Here is a 19,457-nt window from a genome sequence, read left to right on the forward strand (position 1 = left end):
CGATTGTCAATGTATGCACAAAAAGCTATTAAAATCAATCATACATATTTGTAAGAAAGTAAAACATTATTTTTGGTTCATGATGCTACAAATATGAACCCTATTGTTACAGTTTTTAAAGATTACAAATAACTTCACATTCAACAGATTTCTAATAATCTTTTGTAACTCTATATTTATTGCCGCCCAACCTGTATAGTGGTTACTGTCTCTGATTGCCGTGCCAAAGGGCCCGGGCTCGAATCTTGGAGAAGGCAGCAAATGTATAGTGTCAGTGCGGCTTGGCAGCAATCTAAATATGCAGCAAACCGAAAGTCCTCTCGTGTGGTTGGTTTGGTGGAAAGGGAGAGGTTTAATTGGATAGCTAATATCTCTACGCATATCTGGATATATAATTTATACCAGTGCGATCACGGAGAAATTAATTATTTTATTATTAGTACTCAGAGACTTTTGCATAGCGATAAGCTATTGCGATTTAGTCAGCTCATTACGTTTTAAAACTACATGCCCGGAAACTCGGCGGTAAAGAATCTCATATCCACGGTTCTTCAAATTTAAGTTTAACTTCAGCTACTACAGAATTCTGGGGAGTAGTAACATGTCTCTAATACTTTCCGTGAACTCACTATAAAATAGCTTTCCAAAAAGCAAGAGCGCATTATAAAAGAAATATCAGAATATCAAAAATTAATAGTTGGAAAACATTTTGCACTTCTACCTCCAAAATTTATGGCTCCGCCTTCAAAATAGCGCACAATAAAATTTTCACTCCTCCTTCATTATCAATGTACAGCTTCTCTGAATCAATTTCCTCTTCCCAAGCTGCGTTAGAAATTTTATCAAAACTATTCCCACAAGATGAATATAGATCGAATCATACACAGATACAGAAGCATCTAACAGTTCTTCTACACGTCGTGTCGTCCTAATCCACCAACAGTTATCATCCCTCCAAAGATCGATGAATTGGAACATATCATCAAAAGACTAAATAACAGGAAAGCACCAGGTCCCGATGGTATCGACAACATCATCTTAAAACTTATTTTTTATAATTATCAACAAATTATTATATCATTCATTAACGCCTGCTGATATAACTTAACATTTCCTAATATATTAAAAAATGCAGAAGTTGTTTTGCTCCTCAAGAAAAATAAACCAGCCACAAACCCTCTACTTATAGACCAATATGCCTTCTTCCCACGTTGGGCAAACTCCTTGAAAAACTAATCCTTTCAAGACTTTTATATCATCTAAATAAGAATAAAATCATGCATGAAAATCAGTATGGATTCACACCAAATAAATCAACAGATCATGCTTTTCAAAAAATGCAAGAAGTCTTAAAGATGAATGAATCAAAGAATCTTCATTCAATAATAATTTCGATAGATATTCAAGCAGCCTTCGATTCTATCCGCTGGAAAGACATCATAACAATTCTAGAAATAATATCATGCCCTCAGGATATCCTTCATATTATCAAAGACTACCTATGCAATAGAACTCTACAATATTCTTCAGATTCCGGTGTAATAAATTATAAATTATCAAAAGGTTGCCCTCAAGGATCTTGCTTAAGCCCTACGTTTTGGAATCTTATAGCAAACGAAGTTTTAAAACTATACGACAATATTAATCATACCCATATCCAAGCATACGCAAATGATTTTCTTCTCATTGTGAACGCAAGTAGCCGGAAATCAAATATTAAAAACTGGAATATTCGTTTAAACAATAACAACTCAGTTTTTCAAGCAGAACTTTTTGCAATCAAAGAAGCCATATGCTTCGCAAAAGAACTTTCTTTACCATCCTTAATTCTCTCTGATAGTGCATCTAGTATTCAAGCTATAATTGGACACAGTCGATCGCCTATTGTACAAGAAATCCATTTTCTACTTTCTCAATTTCAAAACAATAATAGACCACATTTCAAATGGATTAAAGCACACATCGGTAATAGTAGTAACGAGCTCGCAGACGAACTAGCAAAAGGGGCTGCAAACAATTCTTCCCTTCCAAATTACTCAATTCCATATCCAATATCATTACTAAAAACAAAATTAGAAACAGAATTAATGCACTTATGGAAGCAAACCTGGACGGAAGCAACTACCGGCAGAAGAACTTTTACTTTCATATCAAAACCTTCAAGATCATTAATATCTACCAACCGTTCAATTACATTTTTCCTAACAGCTCATGGTCCATTTCCAAAATACCTTCATAGATTCGGACTTCAGCATACAAATCTCTGTACCTGTGGTAATGAAGGCACAATAGATCATTATCTCTTTCACTGCAACATTACTAAAGATTATCACCTTAAAGCATACAATTTAACTTCTGCTCAGTTATGGTTTCAACAGTTATTAAAAAGTAATATTCTCAGAAATAATCTTCATAATATAATAAATTATATCTCCGCAAACATCGATAATCTTAAAGGAACTTGAAATCATTATTCTTTGTTCATTTACCTTACTTAATAAGCCATTCTTTCTACTACCTCATTTTAATGCTTTCACTCAAGACTATCTTTATTTAAACCTTCAAGATCTCTCAAGCTCGATCAAGAATTTAAGGATATTTTCTAACTCCATCTCCTTAATATATTAATAAATTCTCAACTCAAGATTTTTAGTCAAGTCTTTTACTCAAGAATGACTCTCTATCAAGAATTTCCACGAACTTTTCATTCAGGTCATCCTAATTCATTCAAATACTATTTCTCATCAACTTTTATTCAATTACTGCTCTTCATTCTCCATAATGAAATACTTTACTCTTTACATATCTTACATTCTCAGCCTCTACTATTCTTATACATTATGTTGTTCATTTTCAAAATTTGTAATGATCTTCTTAAGTATTTACTTATCTATTTACGTTTCATTTACTTTCATATTTCTTTAGGTATTATGTTTTTATATATTTAATTTCTTCAATTTTTATTATATAATTCTCAAAATTCTGATACTTTATTTGACTTCATATATAACACCATTGTATTTATCTTTGTAACAGACCTATTTAAGTGTAATTGAACTATTTTATTCATGTCATGGACTGTAACCGAACTATTTTATTTAAACGCCATCTCGTGGCGATATGAAAAAACGTCAATCGACCTCCAGCCGCCATGATGATAGCTTACTATGTTATGTTATTCTCAATGTTTCATTTTTTATGTATATTTCTTTTGTTTGTAACCGTTCCTGTGTGCTCTGTTAATAAATCCTTTTAAAGCTAGCCGGCATTAGTGTCTATTGAGGAACGGCTACATCACATCTTATTCTAAATTTTTAACTTTTATTTATTGTATCTATTTATGTTTATTATTTATTGTATTATTTATATATTTATTTATTGATATTTTATTTTTATTATGTAATTATCAAAATTCTAAAATTTTATTGTATTTTACATAACAACACAGTTGGTAGATGATTCCATCAGTTGAGCGTAAAAGCTGAATGTCTTAAAGGCGGTGCAGCTGCTCATCTGATGGTAAATAAATAAATACTTTCCGTGCAATGAAGGAGTCCGTATAAATTATAAACTTTCTTTTGTAGAGGATTGGATTATTCAGTTATGGCAAAGCACACGAGGGCTATCTGCCTGAAGGGAGGGATGCCTTCGTGGAGGACTTTCTAAGGGAAACTGGCTCGTATACACGTTTTCTTTTGCACATACCAGGTTATCAAGTTATTAATAAGATATAAAAAGAAATATTAATAAATACCAAATTAAAGTTCATATTCTGCAACTTTCGAAACTATGCTCATTCATATTCAACTACGTCTGTTTTTTAAATTATTGTCACCATACTAATTCAGAAGTCAAACAACAAAAATCAGAGTTATATTTTCAAAATTCTTTTTTTGAAATTTTGCAACTTTCAAAATTTTGAAAATATAACGCTGATTTTTGTTGTTTGACTTCTGAATTAGTATTTTTTCTGCGTGTTATTGTGTCTTAATTATTGTCATCATCTCAAAATCTTGCTGAAAGTATAATTAAATTATTAAAATTGGTAAATAAATACCTAACAAATTTCCCACAGTTTGAAAAACTACTTTCTGTGATTTAAATGTTCACTTTCAGTCTCCCTGCTTAACGAATTTGTAATATCTTTTCTTTAAGTTAACATATAACATACAGATATAAACAAACTTGTCGAAATTTTAAAAAATATGCTCTCTCAAATACAGTGATTCAGTTGTTACATTTCACCAAAATTCGCCATTTCAACGCATACGTATACTTCAATTAAAATCAGCTTATGAAGAAAATCATGCATGAAAATCAGTATGGATTCACACCAAATAAATCAACAGATCATGCTTTTCAAAAAATGCAAGAAGTCTTAAAGATGAATGAATCAAAGAATCTTCATTCAATAATAATTTCGATAGATATTCAAGCAGCCTTCGATTCTATCCGCTGGAAAGACATCATAACAATTCTAGAAATAATATCATGCCCTCAGGATATCCTTCATATTATCAAAGACTACCTATGCAATAGAACTCTACAATATTCTTCAGATTCCGGTGTAATAAATTATAAATTATCAAAAGGTTGTCCTCAAGGATCTTGCTTAAGCCCTACGTTTTGGAATCTTATAGCAAACGAAGTTTTAAAACTATACGACAATATTAATCATACCCATATCCAAGCATACGCAGATGATTTTCTTCTCATTGTGAACGCAAGTAGCCGGAAATCAATAGAAATTAACTCCACCTTTTCTTTAAATATCTTCCGCAACTGGACAGATAAATTTCATCTTAAAATTTCTACTACGAAATGTAAAGCAATATATATTCCAAAAAGAGGTACTTCCATAAAAAACCTAAGAAAGCCAATAATCAAAATTTCTCAAGAAAAAATCAAAATTGACAAGAGCATCACATATCTGGGAATAGTATTAGATACTCGGCAATCCTGGCATTTCCATATTCAATATCTCAAAAACAAAACTTTAACCCTTCACAATTCTCTTCGATCTGTAACAGCCAGCACTTGGGGTATATCCTCAAAATTAGAAAAAATTTGGTACATAACAGTTATTGAAAAAATACTACTATATGGTGCTTCCGTCTGGGGTTTAACCTTGAATTCTCAGGCTCAAAAACATTTACTTTCAATCCAAAGACCTTTCCTCCTCTCTCTAGCAAAAGCATATAGAACTACTCCAACTAGTGCGCTACAAATAATAACAGGCATCCCTCCAATTACTTTATCTCTAATAAAAGAAGCAAATAAAGTAAGAATATCAAAACTAAGAATTCAAAGCATAATGAATAATAATGTATTTCAACCCACAGATTTTGAATATCTTAAACACAACTTAGAGCTACATCCTACATATTTTTACACAAAATCCCTATTGGGAACCTTTGAACTCAATAAATATGAACTCACCATATATACTAATTGTTCGAAATCTGAAGCAGGCGTTGGTAGTGCATATTGCGCATTCCGAAAAAATTCAAGTATTAAAAACTGGAATATTCGTTTAAGCAATAACAACTCAGTTTTTCAAGCAGAACTTTTTGCAATCAAAGAAGCCATATGCTTCGCAAAAGAACTTTCTTTACCATCCTTAATTCTCTCTGATAGTGCATCTAGTATTCAAGCTATAATTGGACACAGTCGATCGCCTATTGTACAAGAAATCCAATGTACTTGCATTCAATTTTCAATGTATTTGCATTCCTCCCGAGCAATACAAATACATTGAAAATTTATGTCCAGAAATAACTTCCATAATAAGACTGGATGTGAAGGCTGCATTATTTTCTTTTCTAAACTCATAAATTGTGTAAAATTCCAAGATTCTGTCACAGCACATTCAAAAGAAAGTTGACCGAAATATTATCTAGAAAGAGGATTGGCATTTTGCGTATGAAATCTTATTTTTGTGTGTGTTTTGTGGTGAACGGATAGTGCCGCTCTGATCTTTATGATGATTAGCGGCGCTGACTACTGCACCGATATGCCTTTAAATGTGTATAGTATCTTTGCGGCATAGAGACATTCTAAATACTGGCAAATCGGAAATCCTTTCGAGGGTTCTGGTAGTACAGTAAGAGAGGCGAGACACCGATACCTGTACAACGAGAGGAGAAATTCTGGTGTCATGTCCACTGGAACTTGTATCTAAACTAAGTTTGAAAATATTTTTATGCGAAATACGCCACTAGCGTAAAAAGTGTTATATGGCAGTCATCGAGCCATCGAAAAAACAAAATCTTAGAAAAGTTGATCGAAATCTGAAACTTTTAACGTCAATAGAAGAAAGACAGAGAATTTATTCATTACTTCATTCGTTACTTTCTTCAACACAAAAGGTTATAAAAGTAGTTTAGTCGTTCTATTTGCTCTGTTCTTGAGGATGAAGGTATATAAGAAAGAAAGGATCAGTTTTGATATCGAAGGTTTGAATTTAGTTATTTTGAAGTTGGTGGTACACAGGTACGCATGTGATAGTTACACATACGAATCTGTTAGCATTTCAAATTAACTAGTTTGGTTTATTTAATTACGGCAAAGCCCCGAGAGTTATAGGCCTAAGGGGGGATGCTTTCGTGGAGGACTTTCTAAGGGAAACTGACTCGTATACACGTTACACATGGCTCGTATACATACTGCACAGAAACGTCCATGCAGCCAGCACGTTCGCGGGATTCGAACATGGGACCCAACTACCAGTGTTCAGCGATTTTGTCGATAGGCGGCTGAGAGGCATTCTACAGGGTGGGCCAAATAAGACCTACTAATGTTAAACATTGATAACGCTTGTAATAATTATTTATTTTAATTAATTTTTTATACATTAAATATATTTATGGAAATTATGCATGAAATATGACATCAGACCAAGGTCCACCCTTTTTCTCGATACGGAGATTGGCTCCTTTTAACGCGTTTTCCATTAAACCACGTACTGTTTCTGGTTGAAGGCTCAGTATTTCATCTCGAATATTCTGCTTCAGCTGTCTAATAGTCTCTGATTTATTAACATACAAGGTGTCTTTTAAATATTCCCATGAAAAAAGGATCCTTTTCCACTACTGGCCGCAAAAAGTATTCAATCATTGTTTTGTAAGAAGCTCCGGAAATCGTTTCCAGCGCTCCATCCTCATTCTCGAAGAAATATGGGCCGATAACCCTATTGACCACAACACCGCACCCAACAGTACACTGGAATTAAAATATTGCTGATATTTATGCTGCGTCATAACAATTGATCGTTGACAAGAGTAGAAAAACTCGATAATTTTAACGCGATGTATGGCTCCATAATAAATTTCCAAAAATTCAAATATAACCTACAAAAAGAAAAAAATAATTATGTCGAAAAATAAAAAAAAAAGTTATTTGTGTTTAACGTTGGTCGGTCTTATATTTGGCCCACCCTGTAGATGGCGGCTTATTTCTAGCAAAAAAGGAATTTGCTAAATAATGAATTAACAAACCGTTTTCAATCATTTACAAGCTATGGAAAAGATTCAGAAATTATGTCACATGAATTTATCTAGGCGAAGAATTATGAATGAGGAGTCTGAATCTTACAATAAATTACACAGTAAATCTTTCCCACAGGAAATTGGGTCAGGGGCTGAAAAATGGATATATTACAATAAAACATAGCAAAAGAAATTCTCGAAGACGGAAAAGAAACATGCCAAAGTAAAAACATAAAATTAAGCAAAACAACAACCTTAAGCCGAAAACCTATTCGTTAGAACCGATGTTCCCAGAATCAAAGCGAAGAATGAGAAACAGAAGTTTAGAAATGATATCTTGTAGATGGAAAACCACCAAGTTGAATTTCGCGTCTCCTCTATCAGACTATATGCTTGACCCTCACAAATAGCCATACATTTCTCACTCATTCTCGATCCTACGTGAGTTCCTGGAATACGCTTAAAGTTTCTCGAAGCGAAGTTCATTTAAATGCAGGTGACTTGTGGATTTGGAATCAATTCTCATTGGATGTTCCTAGCAATAATATTACGATTTCTTAACATCATTTCAAGTTTGATTGGCGCATTTCATTTCTTTAGTAAAGTTGCGTAACTAGAAAGTGTTCGTTAATAAAGCTGATAGTAAAACATTAAACGATATAAAATCGTGACCACTTAAAAGCAGATTCTATGTACTGATATCTGAAGCCACTTATAAGAATGGAAAGCCATACGCAATGTGTTCTTTCTGTCGCACGTGAAGTAGGATGGTTGTGTGGAGACGTTGACATGGGCACGAAATAGCGACTGCTAGTGTCTCATTAAACGTTACGTAATGTCTTAATTTAGGCTTACAGTGCACTAGCATAAAAAAAAGAATCTTGAAAGATTCGGATTTTAAATTACGTCCAAAGGGTCGTTTTTTTAACATTTTGCGTGCTACCCTTATTTATTAAATATCATGTTCTTAGCACTTGAACCCAAAAATTAAGTTCAAAAGCAATATCGCAAAATAATTTTAAAATGAGCATATCTTTAGAATTTCCGATACACAGTACCACGCTGGAAATAAAAATGTTAAGTAAAAATTCAAGTAGTAAAATTTCAAGTCAAATTCAGTAAAAATTCAAGTAGCAAAAATTCAAATGAAACTTTCAAACGATTAGACACATTGGGGACTGTTCGAAAAGCAAACGATTTTTATATTTTTGCCTAGCTTCTTTATCCAAACAAATTCCATAAAATTTCATGTTTAGTCCAAAGGGGTAATTTGCTCAGAAGGCCTATTAATTTCGTTTTGGCATTTTGCGTCAATTCCCGATAAGCGTCGTTTCACTTTTCAAATTGTTGCCACTTAATATTATCGCCCTGTATTATATTTAAAGAAATTAAATAATGAAGAGTCTACATAGTGTGAATGCATGTGGGGATGTTTCCCCTCTGCTTCAGAGTGCTACAGTTTTTTTTAAGGTATAGAAAACTGCCCAATTAATATTTTTAAATCATTATTGTATTGTTTTGGAAAACGGCTAAAAGTTACTTTTATAATCTGTGAAAATTTCTAAATTTTACATCGGATATGCTTTTATATTTTGAAATTTTAAAATCACAAACATCAAATAATCCAAAAATTCCGGAGATTTGAAAAAATTCAGAAATAAAGTTACAATTTTTATGCAAGTTTCATTGAAAATAATTTTTTTTGTCTCCATTCGATGGTGCGAAACAATAAAATTTTGATATCGTTCGTTAATGTGAATTGTTCGTTATGAAGACATGTGCGAAAAATCGTTTAAACATTAAGACTCGATTTTATAATTCTTCCCCCTTTTCATAACCGCTGAGCCAAGAGCCCCCAGTGAAGGTACACAACTGTTTTTCCGAGCTCGCGGGATAAGGTTAATTACAAATACCTAAATCAAATTTGGAAACAATTACATTCGCATTGTGTTGTCATGGACAACTGTTCCTTATAAACTGTATAAACTGCGTTGAACTCCATAGTTTATAAGGAAGTAGATTGAAAATAGATGGCAAAATTCCACTCGTAGTGAAGCACCACTAGTGAACTAAATAAAAGCTTATAAAACACAATATACAAACACTTGAATCACATGTTTCCAAACACTTTTACAAATACCAACGATATACAAACACTTTAATCAATACATTATCCCAACACAGTAATGAATAAAATATACAAACATTTTAATCATTAGCTTCATTTTTCGTAATATTAAAGGCTGATTAAGAGTATTTGAAATAAATATTATTATGGTACAAAAACAGTTTAAAATATAACGGAATTTCTTAAAACGCTCAAAAATGCTAAAGAAAAACCATAGACTTATTTGAAAAATAATAGCACAATAAACTATATGCTTCTTTGTATTCCACATAATATTATTCAAAAGGTACTCTAAAGAATCAAAATTTGAGAATTCATCAAAAAGTAATTCTGTATTTTTTGGCCTAAATACCATATTACAATTAAAAAAGAAAGCTTTTATTAGGAAAGGATTCCACAATAGAATTTTCTTTAGTACATGTACTAACAAACAATACAAAGACAAAGAAATTAAAGTCTACAAAATGCATATTACAAGCTGAAGAGACCAGCATTGCCTAGCTTTATGCAGAACAAAGAGGCTCCATTTAGAGCAGTGGTTCTTAACCGGGGGTGCCCGCAGCCCTAGGGGTGCGGGAATGTATTTTTGGGTGTGCGGGAGAAGCCCCTACCTAACCATAAAAATTTTTAAATATCATTTATTTAATTTATTATAATGTGGTATTGTGTATTCTGATTTGTCCAGAAACCTCTTGAGACTAATACATTCGTAATTGCCCGTTCAAGCCGAATAGGATTCAGTGATATTACAAACGTACGAACATTATATATATTATATTACATTGTTTCTAAATAATTAAATCGATTATAGTGAACCCCACTATGTCAAAAAAAATGACAAAGGAATGATAAGTATGCTGGTTATGGATTTACCTGCACAACCGAAAAAGATGGCACGCAGCGACCGCAATGCATCTTGTGTTCCCAGATATTTTCAAACAGCAATCTAAAACCATCAAATTTATTAGAGCATTTCAACAATCTGCATGGTGGCGAAAAAGCGCATAGCATGAACAGCTTGAAGTCAAAGAAGGCTCGGTTTGATACCAGTGGAACTATCCTAAAATTGTGCGGACCAGCAATTCAAAAACCTTTATTAGAAGCGTCATATCCAGTGGCATATTTATGTGAAAAAAAAAAAAAAAAAAAAAAAAAGAAAGAAAGAAACCTCACGCGATCGCTGAAGAGTTGATTAAACCTTCTGCTTTAATTATTGTTAAAACAGTTTTAGATTCGGAAGCACATAAAAAAATCCAACAGATTCCATTATCGAATGATATTATACGATCGCGAATACAAGATCTCAGTGAAGATAGTTTAATGCAAGTAATTGAAGACATAAAAATCAGTCCACTAAAAATAAGCATGCAACTGGATGAGTCAACTGATGTTGATAATTGTAGCCAACTTTTGGTATTTGTCAGGTACGTGAAGGAAAAAGAGGTGATAGAAGAATTACTATTTTGTGAGCCACTGGAGGTGAATACGAGAGGAATTGATGTTTTCAATCGCATCAAAGTTTTTTTACTAAATATCAATTACCAAAGAATGTGATTGGCTCTATATGCACTGATGGAGCCCCAGCAATGTTAGGCAAAAATTCAGGATTTTTTCCACATATGAAAAGAGAATTACCGGAAGTTATAATAACGCATTCTATGTTGCATCGTCATGCACTTGCGTCGAAAGCATTGCCAGAAAGTTTAAAACAACATCTAACTACAGCAGTAAATGCAGTAAAATACATCCGAGGCGAGCGCTTAATCATCGCATTTTTTGTGGATTTAGTGAAAGATTTTGATAGTAATTATGCAATGCTGAGGCTGGCCTACTTAGCAGACATATTTAGCCATTTAAATGAATTGAATCTATCGATGCAAGGATTTGGCATAAATATAATAATACTTAGTGAAAAATTATCTTCATTTATCGCAAAATTAGAAATTTGGATACGTCGAGTAGAAAAGGGGAATTTTGCAAACTTTCCCTCGCTTGATTCTGTTATTGCGAAAAATGAAAAGAATACAATTATACCCGACATTGTAATACATTTGAGACGATTGAGCGAATCATTCAATGGATATTTTTCTACCGGAAATATTACCAAAACTCAGAGATGGATACTGGATCCATTTTTATTTGACTTAAATTTGATGATCTGAAAAAAGATCAACTTATTCAAATGCGAGCAAGTAGATATGTTCAAATGGAACTCGAACAATTAGAATTGCAGCAATTCTGGTGTTCACAGTTACAGCGTTATCGAGAGTTGATGAACGAAGCACTGCAGTTACTCTTACCCTTTGCTACCACCTACTTGTGCGAAATGGGATTTTCATCGATGGTGTGTATTTAATTATGGCAAAGCCCACTAGGGCTATCTACCTAAGGGGAGAGATGCCTTCTTGGAGGACTTTCTAAGGGAAACTGGCTCGTATACACGTTACACATGGGGAAAACCACGAAAACACCCATGCAGCCAGCCCGTTCGCGGGATTCGAACATCGGACCGAACTACCAGTGTTCAGCGACTTTACCGGTCGGCCGCTGGTGGGCCCCGAGATTTTCATCGCTTTTGCATATAAAAACCAAAGCGAGAAATCGCTTAAATGCAAGTGATCGCTTAAATTCGTATGTCTTTCAAAAAAGGAACCTCGCTTCGCCATTCGCCAGTATAATAATGAGCAAACAACAGACTAGTCATTAATAAAAATAATATTGTTTTATTTTTATATAAAATGTACAATGTTTTTCAATAAACAATAAGTTTCGCATAAAATGTACTTTTCTAGACTAAAAAAATTAAAACACATTTTTCAATGGGGTGCGACTCTCTAGAAAGGTTAAGAAACACTGATTTAGAGGAACAGTTTCTTTGAAATCTCAGATAAACTGAGATTTTCCCCTTATTTTGGTACAAGATGAACTAAGCAGAATTTAACCAAGCTCGCATAACGTACAACAACGTAAAACTAACACGGCGCCCTGTAATGATTTTAGTAAAAACTGATATATACTTCGTTATTTTTTTTTTTTTTTTTTTTTTTTTTTTTTAGGAAATGAGTTTTCGATAATCCCCACCCATTTTGGCAGATTTTTTTCACCGTTTTCGAAATATTCGCAAAAAACTAATACAGATCACGCATAATTCCGCTTATATTTTCTGCCCTCTTCTGTATAGTTCGAGCTGTTCTAAACAGTAAACGAATAGGGCGTCATTTACCGTTTTGGCCAATCTTTGGAATATGGTAACAGGTAGTTTGGCGACGTTTTGGTAAAGCGATAAAGGTTACTAGCTAGGACTTTAGCAGTGTACATGGATAAAGTCAAGAGTGTGCGCAATGCCATTTTTGTGCAATTCTGGAATGTTTTTTTAAGTGAAAATAGGTCGACGTGTACATGGATGATACCGTGTACGTGCAATTCTTAAAAACGCGGCAAGCAGTTTGCGATTCTGCACTTTCTCCCAATTTCGCACCTAATCTACGCCATGATCAAGCACTTTTGTTCCATAGCGTTCTAGCAGAAGCGTAATTCGGCTAGCAGATTGTTGAAAAAAAATTTTGAGTTAAAAAAAAAAAAATGCCTTTACTTCGTGAAACCAAAATGGCGTCAAAACAAAAACTAGCAAGTTGCTGTAGCAGGGTTGGTCGCCAAATTTTCGCCAAAAAATCGCCAAGTTACCATAATCCAAAGATTAACCGATTTCTTTCACAGTTTTCGAAATATTCGCAAAATACTAATACAGAGCACGCATAATTCCGCTTATATTTTCTGCACTCTTCTGTATAGTTCGAGCTGTTCTAAAGAGTACACGAATAGGGCATCATTTAAAGTTTTTGATAGGAATTGATAGTTTTAACGCAACAACGGCACCTAACCCAAGATGGGTGATGTTGGCACGACATTCTAATATACATGCCATGAGACCTTGTGGGTGACACAAACGGTTTTGCATATTTAACCTTCATTTTACTTTTAAGTTCACAAGGGCAATATTTCATGAAGATAGAAACACAATTGTAAACTTGTATATATTATACACAAACAAAGAGACACTCATATCTTTTACAGATATAGAAGATTTTAATGAATTCAGGCGGTGTGATTTTATGGGTCCAGAAATAATCGAAATGGAACGATCTTTATCGCTTTAAAATCGCTGGCTTTGTTAATTAATAAGAGAATAAATGTGAATAAAAAATATCTCGTCTTCACTGAACGTTAAAACAGTGCCGCATGCAAGATAAAAATATATCATTTCGTGCAGTGGCAATATATTTCTTTTAAATTACAAAGTTTTTAATTCAATTCGAAAGACAAATATGTTGCGAGAAGCAATGCACTTCTAATCACCGAGTTTTTGTGGTTAAATTTGAGACATCCTTCCCTTTTCACAGTGGCAAAACAAAGCTTTACCCATGACACGCTGTCCTTACCGCGTTATATCATAAAATGTGAGCTACCATTTCTGATACGAGGAAATTTAAGTGTAAATTTCAGTTTTAAATAAAACGAATTTTAATTTCATATTATTGAATTAAACTGGAAAATACGCCAACATACCTCATATATCTCAACATTTATAGGTCTCTCATATTCCTCTTTCAATCAGTCTAACCCTCTCCCCCCCCTTCTGACAAATTTAGCCTCGGGCAGTAAGGACCGTCCGGATAGACTAATTCATTCGACTTTTAAGCTCTGAAAAAATATCTTTAATGTTTAAAATACAAAGATGAATATCAATAATTCGAAGACTATCTAGTACTCTTTGAAACGTCTTGAACTGTACGACATCGGTTATATTTAACATTAAATTTTGTTATTTACAGAAGTATCTTTCGGTTGAACTTGTATAAGACACCATTGTAACCCACCCTTCATTGCGTTGTGATCCCTTCTGTAAATATTTCAGGAATAAATTTCCATAACACAATTTAATATATACGCATGCTTAATTACGATCATACTTATTTTTATTAAATCATGCATTTTTTGTTGCAAATGCTGCAACCTTTGGGTTGGTTCGTTGTGGATTTCTGGCGCAAAATCTCAAAGGCTATCTGCGCCGAAACAGGTATCAGGTACTTGAAGAAGTAAAGTGAGTAAAAACACAAGTTATAGAGACACAAATAACGCAGAAAACTCAGAAGCAAACTAATATACACACAAAAAACTTAGAAGCCCTGATGAAATCAACAGAAATAATAAAATGAAGGAAGCTGAGATGAACGATAAAATTCAACTATTAAAACAGATAAAATTCATTTATTAAAACGGGTAAAATTCATATAGGATCAACATTTAAAATACATTAAAGAAATATTAAAACCATTTCAGAATGTGTCATGAAAACCAGTATCCCTTAAATATAAGAATATGTGTTGTCCAATTAGTTGATGAAGAGTTACCTCCGAACCATTAAAATATTTCCCACAAAGTGCATTCAAGTACGGGCGTTATACTAAAATGTAAACACACAGAATGTACAAACCTATATCTGCGAGAAATGGGCTGTTTCTCCACTTTTAAAAGGTAATTCAAAGGTAGGCCATGAACGGCGAGTAAAAGGTACAGTGCGCAAAAAACAAAATGAGGCAAGTCTATAGCCGTCAATTGACCATTCTCTGTTCCATTTGACGAAATTCAAATTGCGTTGTTCGTGTCTTGAAAGTGCGTCTTAGGATATATAGTAGACTTAAGTACAGCGTTGTTCTAATATAGGTAATTTGACATAAAATAGGACTTTTTCTGAAATGACATGCCAATTTGTTTCCATATTTCGATTCCTCTAATTCCAAACCTCTAACTCTGACTCATTTTCAAACCTCTGATTATGATAAAGCATCCAAAGGCTCTCTACCTAAATGAAGAGATGCCTTTATGGAAGACTTTCTAAGGAAAACTGGCTCATATCGTCGGTACACACGGAGAGATCAGCGAAAATACCCTTCGCATGGAAACGGGCTCAGGTCAAACCAGTGCTCAACTGCTTCAGTGTTCAGCGACCGTGAGTGCTGGTCGACTCCTCAGTTACTCAGAAAGTTATAATACTTGACCTAAGCATCTGCACATTTTCCAGTATAATTTGTACATTATGTATTTGCAGGCAATACTTGTAGAATTATCAACAATTTAAAAGTTGTTTTAGTCCGACTGAGTATAATTTTTTTTTAAATAAATGCCATATGTGTTTACATTTGAAACTTGGAACAGTGAACTAAGTAAGCTTTTTCTCACAATCACACAAACTTACCCATGTGTTTCAAAATGCATAAAACAGAAAAAGCACTGTATACATAAGCGTGAAATAAGAAAACATGCTTAAACAGCAAAAACAATTTTGTCATCCCCACATGCACGTATTTTAAAGTTATTAAACGTGACAGACTCAATCATTCCCTAATTATATTGTATGTAAATACATTTGCTTTACATGAAAAAGCGGGAAAATAAGAAAGCATAAAAACTATAAAATTCCCCAAAACTTGTCAAATAATCCCTTCTTTCACGCATAACAAAATTAATGAAGACAAAAATCAAACACAAAATTTCTTAAACAGAGCCAGTAAATGCTCCTAATATTCAAACTAAAAGCACAAAAGCACTAAGTCATGCATTTTCAACACCTCAGTTTAATTTCAAGGTCTATAAATTCTCAATGTCAAATGAAAACATACCTGTTATATTAAGTTTAATGGCTCCAGCACATAAAAGAACTCAAAATTCCGAATATGCTTTCTTATGACGTCAAATTTCTTTATAAACCAGTATCGAAGCACGTAGATTAACACAACGCAACACCAAAAATCCAACCACACGGTTTTTTTTCTTTCACCGAAATATCGCATAAAAACTAAAAGCTCATAAATCACACAAACATGTCGCCGCTCATGTGCAGAACTTCCCCAATTTGGCACAGGAAAATTTTCTGTAATATCGGGTATGGGCCCACGAACGGCCGAGCGGTAAATTCGCTGAACACTGGTAATTCGTTCCGAGGTTCGACTCCCGCGAATGAGCAACTACTGCATGGGCGTTTTCGTGGTTTTCCCCATGTGTAACGTCTAGGATTCGAACCTCGGTAGAGGATTCGTAGAGAGCTTTCTAAGGGAAACTGGATCGTTAGAACTTACAAATGGGCAAAACAAAACGCCCATGCAGCCAGCCCGTTCACCGGGATTCTAATCTCGGAGAGAAGTACCAGTGTTTACGCTGGGCCCACTAAGGGTTGAGACTAATACATTTAAATGCTTTCAAACAAGAGCTCATCTTCATATTGAGCTCGGCCCACCAGCGGCCGAGCGGTAAAGTCGCTGAACACTGGTAGTTCGGTCGGAGGTTAGAATCCCGCGAACGGGCTGGCTGCATGGGTGTTTTTGTGGTTTTCCCCATGTGTAACGTGTATACGAGCCAGTTTCCCTTTCAAAGTCCTCCACGAAGGCATCTCTCCCTTAAGGCAGATAGCCCTCGAGTGCTTTGCCGTAATCTAATAAACCAAACCAAACCAAAATCATATTGAGCTCATTCTCATTGCATTTGGTAAAACTCTAAGAACATATTTAAGGCTCTTAAATATAATGTGTGGTTCTCGATCACATACCTGTTTTAAATATCAACTCTGAAAAATTATAGATAATGATATGTATTTCTTTATGAAAATCTGTTCAGAGCTTTGCTTAAAAAGTACGACTTCTAGTTTTTGAATTTTAGCCAAAATCCAGAACGTTGTTCTCATTGATGCAAAACTTTTAAATACGAAAATTTGAAAAGTTTTGGAATAAGCGCTAATCGTATAAAATCCTTATTTATAATATCATTTTATTGTCCGTTTTTCAGCATCGGTTACATGTTTGCAATGATAACATTTTTAGTCATTATTAAAACCTCAGCAATAAATTATAGGAAAACGATTAAATAAAGAAAAGTAGTTGAACGTCCTTCAAAGAATGAAGAACTCACTCTCATTATTCAGTGTTGGAAACTAGCTATAATAACATTGTTAAAACGATCATTTGAAATAATCGTGAATGGCATTAAAAAGAAAAACCAAATTCTGAAAGCCTTCAGATTTTACATTACGCCCAAAAGGACGTTTTTAACGTTTTGTGTGTTACCTTTATTTACTAAATATCATGTTCTTCGTACTTAAACCGTAATATTCAGTTCAACGGCAGTATTGCAAAATAATTTTAAAATGAGCATATCTTTAGAATTTCCGATACACAGTCTCCCGCGCGCATATTCACAAAGCCTACAGACCATTTCACTACGGTCTGCTCTCATTGGATGAAACATTTGTTCGGCGGTCATATTTGGAATGGCAAGTTATCGCCCTGTAGGCGTAGTAATTAACGCCAAACAAACGGAAACAGCGTTTATTTCATTCGATATTTTTTAAGTTTATGAATGAAATCTTGGAGGAATTGTGTGGAATATATTTTAAATAACTTACTGATCTTATTAATAGTTTATTTGTATTTGAATTTAAACTTTTAGAAGTACGTAATTGTTTTACAAGAAAAAGGTGTTTGCATGGAGATAGCATATGCACTTTTTCGTCATTTCTGTTAGAAAGAGTATGATGTGTAAATTTCCGTAGAGCATTCATTTATACAAATAAAGGAATATTAAAAATAAACCAAATGAAAACATTGAGTAAGCATTTAAGGGCGTCGGATACCTATTCTTTTTTACCTAAATTAAGTATAACTAAAATTATATTTTATTCCATTATGCGCTATTTCTATTGAAACGCTTTTCTGGATCTTGGATCGTAATCTTGCTACTGGTATCTACTACAAAGAGTACAAACCAGTAAATAAAAATGAGAAAAATTAACAAAAATAGAGACAATAAAGGTGTTTAATTTTTAACACCGCACCCGAAGGCGAAAAGACAAATAATGATAAAGTCATTCAATAAAGTTAAAATAAATATTAATACGTGTAGAGCAGAACTGATGAAAGCTACGAGCGAAGATAGAACCTGCGATCTGGAGGTCTGAGAATTCTTTTCCGCGCTCGTTACCGCTGAGCTGTGATTTCTCTGGTGAGTTACGCACAATTTTTAGTACACAAGGCTCAAACACAAATTGTAAAGGCTATGAATCAAAAGTCGCCAAGCACTAGGTTCTGTAACCCTACGTTTCCTGTTTTAAGCAATCGGAGCAAACAGCAGTAGAAACGGTCTGTAGGCTTTGTGAATAAGCCTCCTGCGCTGGCGATGAAAATGTCTCTTCCCGTACAGTGTTGCCATTGCTCGCTTTGAAATTGTTGAGTTTGTTAACCGAAATTCGTTAAGTTTTATAAAGTATGAAACAGATAATAAAACAAATTCCAAATTAGGCTTCCAGATGCCCAAATTTGCCAGATTCGGGTGGCGGATTACGTTATTAAAAATTCGATGGTAGCGTTGTTTTATCACAAGGCGAGAAACATAAATACATTTATCCAGATTCTTCATTATTTAATTTCTTTAAATGTAACACAGGGATATTGGATGGCAACACTTTGAAAAGTGATTCGCCGCATATAGCCTTTAGCAAGTTATAGAAACACAAATAATACAGATAACGTACAAGCACACTAATACACATCCAGATAACTTACGAGCACACTGATAAAATCAACAGAAATAACAAAATAAAGAAAGCTGAGATAAACGATAAAATTCGGATACTTCAACTATTAAAATCAGGAAAAGATCCTATATTATCAACTTCTAAAATAAATTAAAGAAATATTAAAACCATTTCAGAATGAGTGATAAAAAGCAGTATCTCAATACCAGAATGTATTTGTATTAAAGTCTTGTCCGGTTAGATGATGAAGAGTTACCTC

General features: G+C 33.9%; 1 protein-coding gene across 1 annotated transcript in view; it reads left to right on the forward strand.

Annotated features, from left to right (window-relative positions):
- The window catches only part of LOC118203199 (transcription factor unc-3-like), an 87,762-nt gene extending 84,061 nt beyond the window's left edge, over positions 1-3,701 (forward strand). The window contains exon 4 of the transcript XR_015042346.1: positions 3,587-3,701. The gene's annotated coding sequence lies outside the window, so the exon portion shown is untranslated. The remainder of the gene's footprint in view (positions 1-3,586) is intronic.
- Positions 3,702-19,457: the final 15,756 nt, after the last annotated feature.

Source organism: Stegodyphus dumicola, chromosome 7, assembly GCF_044657685.1.
Source record: "Stegodyphus dumicola isolate Sdum_Otavi_A_Nest chromosome 7, ASM4465768v1".
Lineage (NCBI taxonomy): Eukaryota > Metazoa > Arthropoda > Arachnida > Araneae > Eresidae > Stegodyphus > Stegodyphus dumicola.